Raw genomic sequence first — 12,132 nt, forward strand, 5'->3', positions numbered from 1 at the left:
CCGCCTTTGAATAGGCAAATATTCACACAGAGCAGAGGAGCAGACTCTTGCTCTGCGTTCAGCTTTGCTTCCAGCCGCTTGCCCAGGCTGGCGGTGTCTGTCATCTCAGCTGTCACCTCCAGATGGAGCCAGGCGGCTCCTTTACAGAGCCGCTCACAGCTCCCTCTTCCCAGGGATTCCCCTCGAATGCCACAGCAAAGAGGAGTTTGTTCCTACAATGGATAACCCCTATAATTCCAATCATAACCTCGTGAGGCGGCTTTGCTGACAGAGATCACAACTTTTACCCTCCATGCCAGGCTCACTCCGCTCCTCAGAGGTCGCTCTTTGGAATAGATCCTCAGCACATGCTTTGGGAGCCTTAAGCGGAGAACAAAAGTCCCAGGTCATAAAGCCAGGGTATGCAGGAGGCTCTGCTGCTTTAGCTTTCTGCTTTCTGTTTCCTAATTCCATTTGTTGAACCTGACAAGTTATTTTCTTCTTTCATCTTTCCCACATACAGGTCTTGATGTGGTTATGTGGATATGATGCTTTCTGCTGAGTTTTCTGGTACCTAAATGTCTGAATATATCAAATGATTTTCACTTCATGGCTTTCTGTGACAAGGGTAGCTTTGTGTTTTCAACAGTTCTGACCCATGGGGACATGGCAGTGGCACATAGGGCCCATAAAGGATAATGACTTCCATTAGCACATAAATATATATAGATTGCATTTGTGTGAGACAGGTACTGAAAATACACATCATCTTCCTGTACTTGTCTTATACTGTGTTCATTAACCCCTGTCTGCACCCATTTTTAAAAGGCATCCTAGTCAGTTGCTATTAGTGGCAACTCAGAAAATGTGGTGTGGTGAGCTAAAAAGGGCCTGAAAAATCTGAGACAGCCTTCCCACAGTCAGCATGAAGTCCTTAGCAGTGTCAAGACCAGGGTTTAACAGCAACAGAGCCTGGATTAAGTAGGAAATGTATTACAGCCATATGAAAGTCCTTGCCTTCTCCTTCTGTCCTGTACCCAAATTTAAGCTGCTTTCAGAGAGGAGTGGAAAGAAGAGCACAGTGGAAAGAAAGGGGACATTTTCTCTTCTTTGTTGCATGATGAAAGTGTCTCAATACAAGCATGACAGAGGTGGAAGGTGGAAACCTCCCATGGCAGTAGCCAGAGAGGTGTTTCTAAGCTTTTGTGATGGGCACAACATACTCTGTTCTTCCAGCCCAAGCCACCAAATATCCATGGATGTCAGACCAAGAGGCAAACTCCACTAAGGGAGTGGAGGCAGCATGTGAGGCACCAGTGCTGCCTGTGCTTCACTCCATCTCTCCACAGCTGTTATTGATGTCTGTTTATTTTCCGCATGCCCAGCAATGTGTTGCTGTCCCAGCTCCTTCCACCTCCTGGTGTTCACCTTCCCTGCAGGGCAGGGCAGGTGACTGACCCTTCCTAGAGCAGGATGCCAGTGCTTCCCTGGCCATGAGTCACTGGGCACAGGAAGTGGCTCCAGCCATTTGCATCTAGCTTGGGGCTCTGGAGCATCCTGGCCAGGACAGCAGAGCAGGTCAGGATCCCCCAGCTTTCCTTCGTGTAAAACTGTTCCAGAGTGTGCAGCACAATGAAGATGGTTTGTGATTTTCACCTGGTGAAAAGAGGGACCAATCCAGTACCCAGTCCCTCTTTAGGTCTGTGTCTCCAAACATTCCCATGGAATCTGCTGTAGTTACTAGAAAAAATACAATATTCTTTCTTTAGTAGAAAAATGGCAAGATACATGTTTAATACTCTTTATTTAAAACAAGTCAGCATCTTCTTGAAGCAAAGTCTGTAGCAGTTTCTCATCATGGTCTGCTTTCCTAACTTGCATGACAGATGTCCCCTCAGCTTCAGAAAACAGCTCTCCCAAAATAGCCTCCAAGATGTCTTTGTATAACCCAAAACCTGGCTGACACGACTCAGAGTAGCTTTCCAGTGAATTTGTAGGCTGTACTACATATGCTAACTGTGCTTTGACGCTAACAAAAGCATTAGGGTATCCTAATATTTGATTGTCAGAGCTTGGCCTTGTCGGGCTCTTACTCTGTGAGGTATCGATGCAGCAGAACTTTGCTAATGTTAGAGTTTTATCACCTTGACAACACTCAGTCCCAGCTCAGGGACAAATGCACCATGGGTCGATTGCTTTTATTACTCATTAACACAAGGTGGGTCTGTGCTCTCTGTTAAAGCCAAGCTATTTATGTTAGAGAGAAACTACTGCCAGTCTTGGGAAGTGGTCACCAGTCTAGTGACAAAACCATTTTTGCAGCAGCACCCCGCTGAGGCTGCAGTCCCAGGAGCACAGAAGGGTGGTGTCCTGCCTTTACTTCCTCAGTGGCTGACATACAGCGTAACACAGGGCCTGGAGCAAGAAGGAAGTGGTGATGCTGTGCCTTCATGCATGAAATACAGACCTCTCTGCAAACAGGCAAGCAGCCCATGAGGTGTTCAGGGCCAGGGGCTTGTTCAGCAGGAAGGGCTCAGGAGTCAGAGGTGATGGAGAGCTTTGGGAGGGGTTTCCCTAAGAGCTCTTCTGCTCCTTGGGCTTGTCTGCCCAACCCTTCCCATTCCTCCCTCCTGGCTGTACCCCCTCCATTTTCCTGCTTCACACACCACCATCCATGGCCTCTAAAGGTGTTCACCTCCAGAGCACATCCTTGGATGTGAGATGTGTACACAAATAAATTACAGAGCAGCGTACAGAGAAGTGTACCCCTTCAGCCATGCTCATTTGGTCACAAAACCTCGGGACTTAGCTTGGCTTAGTAACCCCAAGGAAAATAGTAAGACTTCTGAGCAGCCTATGATTTTTCTAGCAGGCAATACATAAGATTAAAGGAAAACAGGAAAGCAAAGGCATGTTCTGGTAGATGAGAGCTTAAAGGATTGGTAAGTAAAAGCTGTCTGTACGTGTGTGCGTGTGTGTGTCCGTGTATATTATACACACAGGTATGATGTTTGCACACACTCCTTTAAAACAGCCTTTTTAGTCACTCCAAAACAATAAATGCTAAAACAACCATTTCATTACAGTCTTTTCAGGTTCTCAAAGTACCACGTTCACCTCAGTACAATAAATTTAGTTTTATGGCTGCCTATGAAATCCCACACCTAAAACCCGCATAATCTCAATGATGTATTACTAACCCCGTTTTAGAGCTGGGGAAAGCGAGGCCCTGACTAAGTGCCTTTAGGTGGAGAGCCAGGAGTGCCAGCCCCGCTCCTCTTTGGCAGCGGGGCAGGGCTCTGTGTCCGGGCGTGGTGAGATCCGTATGGGTGGAACCGTGTGTGAGCTTTCCTGAAAGCCACCGGAGAGTGCGACTGCCGCCACCGCCCGCCAGCCCCGCTCCGCAGCCCTGCCAGAGCAGCTGCCCACTGGATCAGACACACCTTTTCTCGGCAAGTCACAGGTTCCAGCCCACTGGCCTCGTCCCCAGGCACCCCGGGGGTGTTGATGCCCTGCCACGTCCCTGCGGCGTCATCCTCGTCCAAGCGTGCCTTTCCCAGCATCAGCCTGAACTCTGCCGTGCGCTGGTACCCGGGCGATTAAATGCGCACAAGCTCTGTGCCACTACTAGCAATCGTGCCGGAAGGGAAGGGAGAGCAGGGAGAGCATTTAGCACTCTCCAGGGTACCAGAGAAAAGCACAGGGAGAAAGGTGCGGCGGTGGAAGGGGTTTGTGTGGTGTTTGAGCTCGGGTGGCTCAGGGACACCTTGTGCGAGGGGCTGTGGGTGCGCTTCCCCCTGCAGGGCTCTCCTGGCTGGAACCCAGCCCCTCCTGTGACTCACTTCACAGGAAACATCCGCTCAGACCTCTGTGCCTCTCGCTGATACTCACCAACCTGCTTATCAGAGTGACGAAAGACCCTCGGGGAGACTCACCGAGAAAGGGATGAAAGTAACTGCGGGGTTAGAAATGCACACTTTGGTGACAGGGTGGTTGGTCTGCTATAAAAAGCCCAGGAGAACAAGAGCTGAGGCTCGGAGAGAACAGTCGCTGCTGTGATTCACAGACCATGAACACAGGAGGGTTTTGAGATCCTGTTAGATGAGCAGGGGCCAGGTTTGGGGACAGGATCTGGAAGGAGTTTTCCTGCAGGGATCTGGGGCTGTGACTCCCGTAAAATCAGTGTGTGCCCCACCTGCCTGGCATGTGTCCCTACTGACACACTGTCCTGTCCTCTCCTCCACATCGGAGTCTCTCTGTGCACTAAGAAAAGAAAGCACAGCATGTCCCTTCCCTCTTTCTTTTACCCTGCCCCTATTCTGCCCTGGTGGTCCCGGTTCATGTAGGGCCCCGTTTCTGTTCTTTACGAAGATGTGTTGTTGTTCCTCACCCACGCTCTCCCAAAGGAGATCATCCCTCCCACTTTTTCAGGCTTAAAGCTTCATTTGCACCTTCTTTGTCAACAGCACAGGGCGTGGGCTCACGGAGCCTCCCGAAACAGCCGGCGGCAAAGCCTCTGTGTACACCGGGCTTAAGGGAGAGTTTCACGGGCAGAGACACAGCTGCGAGAGAAACACCCCCGGCCTCTGCCCTCCAGCCAGATAACTGGGGTTTTAAACTCCCTCCAGGCACTGAAATACGACCTTGGTTTTCCAATGTGCTCTCCCAGTCCTAGCGATAAAGGGTGTGTTGGAAAGTCCAGGGAAGAAACTCCTTCCCTCCTCCTCTGCCAACACACAGATCTGCTTTCAGTGCAGATGGGTCTTGCACTTAGCCAAGGCTTTTCAAGAGTTCCATTTCCTTGCAGGCATTAGAATAACTGGCCACATTTAAACACTCTTTAAGTGTTTAACCCTGCTCCCCATTGAAAAATCCAGCCACGTGTGTCGTGGCAGTGGCCGCTGAGTGCTTCAGAAACACCCAGCTCTGATTTGAGTGTCTTAAAGAGGACTGATCACATCGAATGTCAGTGCTTACAAATCTCGTCCTTCTGCTCCTCTCAGTTTCAGAGAGAGCTGCTTTTTGGAAGATGGTTGTACAGGGCCAGCATACCTCTGAGGATGCTGAGCAGTTGTTAATTGTTTCTGGCATTATCTCCTACAGCACAGTAATCTGTGTATCTTTAATTTTTCCACTGTTTGAGGACAGCACAAATAGGTTTGGTCTTATTGATCCCCAGAAGAATTCCTAGATATGTGTGATAGAGGCTAACTTCAGCAAGCTGAAAAAGATGTGAGACTTCATTTCCTAATCTTTGCATTGCCCCTAACAGTTTGATCTAGAAATCTGGCAAGCATTTACAGCAGAGCCTTTCTAGGAAGGACACTGGATCACTTTATCTCCCCAGCACCGATTATCTGACATGTCATAAGGATTTAGGATAAAAGGCAGATGTTGTGGTCCAGGCACAAAAAGGTGAGACATAGCCATACCCTGAGATGAGAATCTCTGAGTAATTTCTAAAGTGCTGATTACAGCTTGGGCTTTTCCTTAGCATGAAAGTTGCCCCCAAAACCAGACTCACAGGTACTTGATCTTGATGGCTCACCTGGTCAGTGGTTGGGCAATGTAAATGGTGATAACTTTGTCTTCAGGACTGTCTGAACAGCAGTTCCTGTGAAGGACTTCAGATACAGTCATTAGGCATCTTCTCTCCTCCCTATCTCTTTGTAATACCATTCCAATGCCCCCTTCCTCCCTTCATCTGATTTCAGGAAGAACAACCTGCGGTTATTCCAAAGAGGAAATATTTTCCTTGGTGATTCTGAAGGTGATCAGATTCCTGCCAGCCCCAGAAGTTCATTTCATAACTAGGGCATCAAGTTCATAAATGAGCATGGGCACCATCCATCATGGAGCTCCTGGTGGACACTTGGTGAGATTTGGTTAGAAAAGTGATTCTTGCTATAACTGGTCTTGGAGGATCATGACCAAGACCTTGGAGGCATCAGGAACATGATGAGAGCACACAGGATGGGTGGATGGCAAGGACTAGGTCTTTACAGAGCCCATCTGCTGGAAATGCACTTAGAAAACTCTTCCATGGATGGTACCAGGGATGATTTTTATCTTGTCAGTACCTTGGTGCACATCTCTCATGGCTCGTGCACTGCGCATCACACAGACACACACACACACACACACACGGATCTGCCTCCCTCTAAGCCCAGCCCAGGTCTCAGTTATTCTCCTTGCTTCCCCTCTCCTGCCCTGGGACTGTGACACCAGGAACTGCTGAGCTCCACGTGCTCCTAGTGGCACATGGTGGGGAAAGTGGCCACACTTTGTGGCTGATCCTTCTGACAGGGCACACTTTCCATCTGCCACGTCACTGCTGAACCTCTGCCCCAGATGCCTCATCACACCTGTGACATCAAGACACCACAATTAGTTTCATACATTTTGAAAATGAAATTTTTTGTTGATATGATATAAAGCAACCCTCTATCTACAACATTTGACTCCCTGCTTTTCCCACCATTACCTCTCTAGTACTATGAAACTCATTGTTTCCAGGAATTTGATTGTGTCTGACTTTTGTTTTCTATCTGGCCTCTGGTACAGAATGTCCAGTGAAAGAACAATGCTAAAATAGAAAAACTGAAAACAAAATAAATCCTAGCATACAGGTCAAATCTCTTGGCCTCCAAGGGCTGGGTTGCATGCCATGGAATCTCTATCAGAGCTTCCAGTATTGCTTTGAGAAACAATACAGGAGCAGCCAAGTGCAGGACCACCTTTATTCCTCAGCAGCTCACTGCCTTGCAGGGGCAAGCCCTGAGGTCTGAGAGCTGTGGGGAATGACACACAAAGTACAGCTTTACACATGCCAAAACCACTTACTTACGGATGAGAAAGATTCCAGTGTTTTTGGGGCATTCTGAGGCAGTCTCAGGCCCTTTAGTCATTTGCTGGTGGTGAAGAAAAGGAAAAACAAAGGTAACAGGTGAAAACTGAGAAGCTGGGGAGGAGACACAATTCCTTTCAGAGCCCTCGTCAGAGAGAGGTTTGAAGAAGTCAGGAGTTCAGCCAGCCTCACACAACTTCAGTGTGTTGCATATAAGCAAATTTTAGCTACAGCCAGGTGAAATCCATCATGTGAAGGGTGGAATTAAACTACTCCCAAAACTGTAACCTTATTACAACTGGTGGGAAAATATGAATGTTTAATGACTGTAAGAAGAGTGTTGATCATTAACTTGGCTTATCTCCAGCTGATAAGGAATTCCAGGTCATGTCTGCTGACAAAACATAGATAGGTTTATGATGTTTCTGTCCTCAATATTTGAGTATGAATAATTATTACAGCCAATAATTATATAGCCAATATAATAAAATTGTATTTTCAGAATATATTCTCTGTGTGTAATCAATATCAAGTAAGTCCCATCAGTCCCTCCAACAGATGCTGCCTCCATCAACCCCAAATTTCAATACCAAAGAGGAAATCTGAGCTTTGCTCCTGGAAATGATGGTTTCAATTCATTTGTGTAGGTAAAAGTTCTGGTTTTGGTGCTGTTCACTGCCCTGTGGTTTATGGGCAATGGGAGCCATTTGAAGGAAGTCTTCTCCAACAACTTTTCTGTAAAACTTTGCAGTGAATGACAGTCCTGCAGGAGCAAGCAGCAGATGAAGGGTTAAGCTTTCCTTGTGCTGCTGCCCTCTCCAGCACTGCAAGCTGTGATCTTTGGCTGCTTCAGCTGCTACCATGGTCAAACACGGTCTGCCCTCGCTGCAGACCAGGCTGGACACAATCCTGACTAATCCCAGGGAAGATTTGTGGAGGTCTTAGATCCTCCTGACATCTGGGCAAAGACATGTGGGCGCTGCCTGCAAAACAGTGCTTGCAGCTAGGGTTCAGCAGGGGTGTTTGTCCTGGACTGATGGAGAAGTAAGTGGGAGAGAGGGAGAGGAAAAAGCAGCCTGCAGATAAACAACAAAGTCTTTTTAAGGTTTTTCTAGACAATGTAAACCTGAGCTAAACACACATGGTCCTACCAGTCTGCCCTTTTCCTCCAGAACCTTGGGGACTTCAAATGAAACACCAAGTCACAGGGTTCAAAAGAAACAAGTTGTTGCACTTTTCTGTGAAGCACAGAGTAAATCTGCAGAACTCCTTCCTGCATAATGCTGCAAGTGCCAGAAGTTTAAACAAACAAACAACTGAATTTATGGAGGGAAAATCGAGTGAGCAAAATTAAAGTTAAAAGTACTGGCACGGGCTCAAGATATATTCAGACATGGATCAGGGCGGGCTGTAACTCTTTGTGGAGAAGGGTCGCTGTTCTTGCAATATTTCCTGGCTCCACAACCAGCTGCCACCAGGAACATGGGCTGGAGTGCTGTTGTCCAGCCATTCCCATTTTCTGGCCCAGTTGTGAAGCTTGTGCCTTCGCTCTGAAACCGGAGCAATGCAGCTCTGCCTGCTCTGCGCACCTGCTGCTCTGCGCACCTGCCCAGACTTTTATAATAACTTATAATAACTTATATCACATGCTGACCCTTATACATGAGTTTTAGCTCAAGGATGAATTCAGGGGAGTCTGGGGGCAAGTTTTAGTGTACACAAGGACAGAGTGAGCTTCCCAAACACAGGCATGCACGGTGAGACCTTCCCCAAGAAATGTCTGAGAGAGGAAACCAGGCTGCCCAGCTGCAAGTCCTGGCAAGTGTTAAAGATTGTTTTTGCCAGAAAAGGAAACAGGTATCGTTTACTACCCACAGAGCTGGGATCTCTGCTGAGTACAGCGCTGAGGCTGCTCTCTGACTCACATCCCCCAGGGGAGAGACCAAGGTGTTGAGCATTTGGCCAGTGCTGCCAGGGCTGTGGCACACGAGGGCAATCCCTGTGAACAATTAGAGGAGTATCTCTACCTGCAGACAGAAACATGCCAGTTTGATTTCAGGGACTGTCTGTACACACGCCTCTTCTCGCTTGGTCATGCTATTGTAAAGGACAAAAAATTCAACTCTCATGTTTACTTAAGAGCAGGCCAATCGCTAAGGACTGTCACTTGGGAGTACCTTTAGCCTCAAGAATACAGAGGAGATTGCAACATCTTGGATAAACCCAGGTCTTTCAGCTGAGATGAATGATCTGAAGGAATGGTATTTCCCAAAAGTCAGATATCAAAACTAGGTGAAAATAGAGTGAAAACTCTTTGGTACTTCCAATGGGGAAAAAAAAAGGAAAACCAAAAGAACTTCAGGCAGAGGAGGAAAGACAGTGATTATGCAGTAAAAAGAGGTTTTATTTTGCCCATTGAAGCAGAGCAGAAAATCATCCAAGAAAAGAAATAAGATATATCATGTCTCAAAGAGAGGAAGGAAGTACAGAAGAGGAGACTAGGTGCTCTTAGGGATACTGTAAAATGCACTGCAAATTCCAGAGCACTGAGAACATTGATGAGTGATGAAGGGGAAAAGTGGAGTTTCAGTGTTTATCTTGCTATGTAAATTCCTTGTGATTGATTCCACAGAATTTTTTTTCCTGGGTTTTGAAATCTTTTATGAAACATGAATAAAAAGTACCTACCTCAAATTGTCTCTAGAAAGCAAAACAAAATTGGGTGCTCACGAGGCTGGCAGTGTGTATGAGGGTTCTGTGTAAACTCTGTGTACAGACTGTCAGGGATGTTCAGTGATCAAAGAGACACTGGCAACTTGGAGGTCTGAGAGCACATGGATGTGTGCCTTTATTGCCTTTCATTGGCTTTGTTTGACCCAAGGCCACTCTGACATCCAGTAGCACTGCCAGGGCAGCACCATCAGGGACGGAGGAGCAATGGGATGGTTGTAGAGCCCCTCAGGAGCCCAGCATCCATCTCCAGGCAGGTGCAGGCTGCAATCCCACAGTAATCCTCACACAATATTGCTGTCTCCAGTCTAAGTTCCGTGTCCTCCTGGAAGGGGAAGAAAACTGAGCACAGATGCTGTCCTGCTGTATAAGCAAGCAGTCAGACTCACACTACAGGCAATTTTGGCACAAGCTGTCCCCAGAGTGCCACCAGAATAAATTCTAAGATAAATCCTAAGCCAAATTTTCCCGAGAACAGACTGGCCATGAATTTCAGTCCATCCAAGAGCTAGCAGCATGGTCAGGGTGCTACAACATGCATCACATGCTGGTGAATGCATTTCCCTAAGATCACTGTCCCTCCCAGTACCAGTGCAATTAGATCATTGATACCCAGGACTCCTCCCTGTTCTTTCCTAGATGGTTCAGTATAAAGTCCAAGACCTTCCCATACAGAATGGTTCTGTTCCTCCTCCTGGCTGCTCAGAGCCTGTAGACAAAGGATCTAAACCTGCTAAAAGTGTCTTGGTAACTGTTAACCCTGTCCAGAGCTGACCTTGCACTGCAGGAGTCAGTGAGGAGCTGCCCAATCTGCTGGGGTGGGGGCTGGCAGGAGGGTCAGGAAAGGGGTGAGGGGTGAGTCAGTTTAGTGCTCTGAAGCACCAGGAACACTGCACATTCCTTTGCAGATGGACACTGTTGGACTGAAATGACTACGCACATCTCAATGACCAAATCCAGACACTCCTAACTCCACTCTCCTCAGATTCACATGAGTTTCTGCCCTGCCTCTTCACCAGGCAAGGAATTGAAGTTCCTCACAGAAGCCAGCACCATGCTGGTTTCCCTGCTCCCTGTATCAGTTCTTCATGAATACAAGATAAATGCATCTACTCCGTTATCTCTGCATTGCCAAATAAAACTTTGCTGCTTTCTTCTTCTTCTCTCACAGAACTGGTCCACAGAGACATAGGGAAACACCATTTCTTCACATGCAGAATCACAGCTCTCTAATCCTTCAAAAGTGAAAAAAGATATAACTAGAAAAGTTTACTACCAGGCAACTGGGGTCGATTTTATCACACCAGCACTGCTGCCTGGGCACTGAAGACCTGCAGCCGCAAGAGTTTTCAGAGCAAACCAGCCTTGCTTTGTCTCTGGCTGGTGGAGCAAGATTGCAGTGGCTTTTCTCCCCTTTGACCCCCCTGGCATTGCACAGGACAGGTCAGGTAATCACGAGTCTGTTTGTCTGTTTGCAAATCTCAGGAAGCAGCTCCAGCAAAATCTCCTAAGTCATCAGAATGCAGCAAAACATGGTGTCAAAACAATGCAACCCCATCCCTACCTCCAGCAGGACCTTTATCAGGAATTATCACCTGTTTATCTCAGAGTTTGGGATTACAGCAGGTCCAGGCTGAAGGACCCCTCCATCCAGCCTGTGGTGAGGGCAGGCAGCACCACCCAGCCCAGGCCGTGCCCTCTGAAGGAGACAGCATTTCGTCACTTTGCCTGTTCTGAGTCCGGATGTGTCAATATTCAAATACCTACACAGGAGAAAGGGAAACTACAGTAACTGGACAAACACACACCCAAGAGAGAGGACACTCCTTCCTGGTCTCTAATCCCCTGGTTCAATAAACCTTAGCAAATCACTGAGGTGAAATTTCTCCCAGTAATTCAGAGGTGTACAGAACACTGCACTTTTTAAAATGGTAGGTTCAAAAGTTTGGATTTGTACATGGATGATGAGTGTTTGCACAGCTGCCTCTCTGAAAGCCCTTCAAAACCAGACTACTCCTAATTCCCATGACTGATCTCCTGCCCCCTCATTAGCTGGTTGTCCCACGTGTGCTGCATGTCCAGGAGCCAGGCAGCGAATGTGCCAGGGGTAGAACGCCCGCCTGGCTGGCTGCACTGAGGTGGGCTGGGGAAGGTGGTCACACACACAGCAGCTGCACAGCTGGAGCCGGCACGGCCCCGACCCCTCTCCCCTGCCCGCTGCGCTGGCTCCGCGGGGAACGAGAGCCGGAGAGCCAAGTTCACAGCTCCAGCAGGTGAAGGACAGCAGCAGGCTGCTCTCCCAGGGAAGGCGAGCGGGGGTACCCGCTCTCAGCATCCCCAGCTCGAGGAAGGGGCAGACCCACGAGCACAACCAGGGCAGCCTTTCGCGGAGCCAAAACATCCGGGGGTGCCAGCGCAGCCCTCCCGTGGGGAACAGAAGGGATCATCCCTCCGGGCAGGGAGGGGCGGTGCGGGGCGGGGTTCACTAGGGCGGGACCCCGAGGGAGGGGTCGCTGTTGGTGTCGCTGTCGGGGTCGCTGCTGTCCCCCCGTGCGGGGCGGGGCGGGGCCGGGGCG

Source organism: Cyanistes caeruleus, chromosome 10, assembly GCF_971803275.1.
Source record: "Cyanistes caeruleus chromosome 10, bCyaCae1.hap1.1, whole genome shotgun sequence".
In the NCBI taxonomy this organism is placed as follows: Eukaryota; Metazoa; Chordata; class Aves; order Passeriformes; family Paridae; genus Cyanistes; species Cyanistes caeruleus.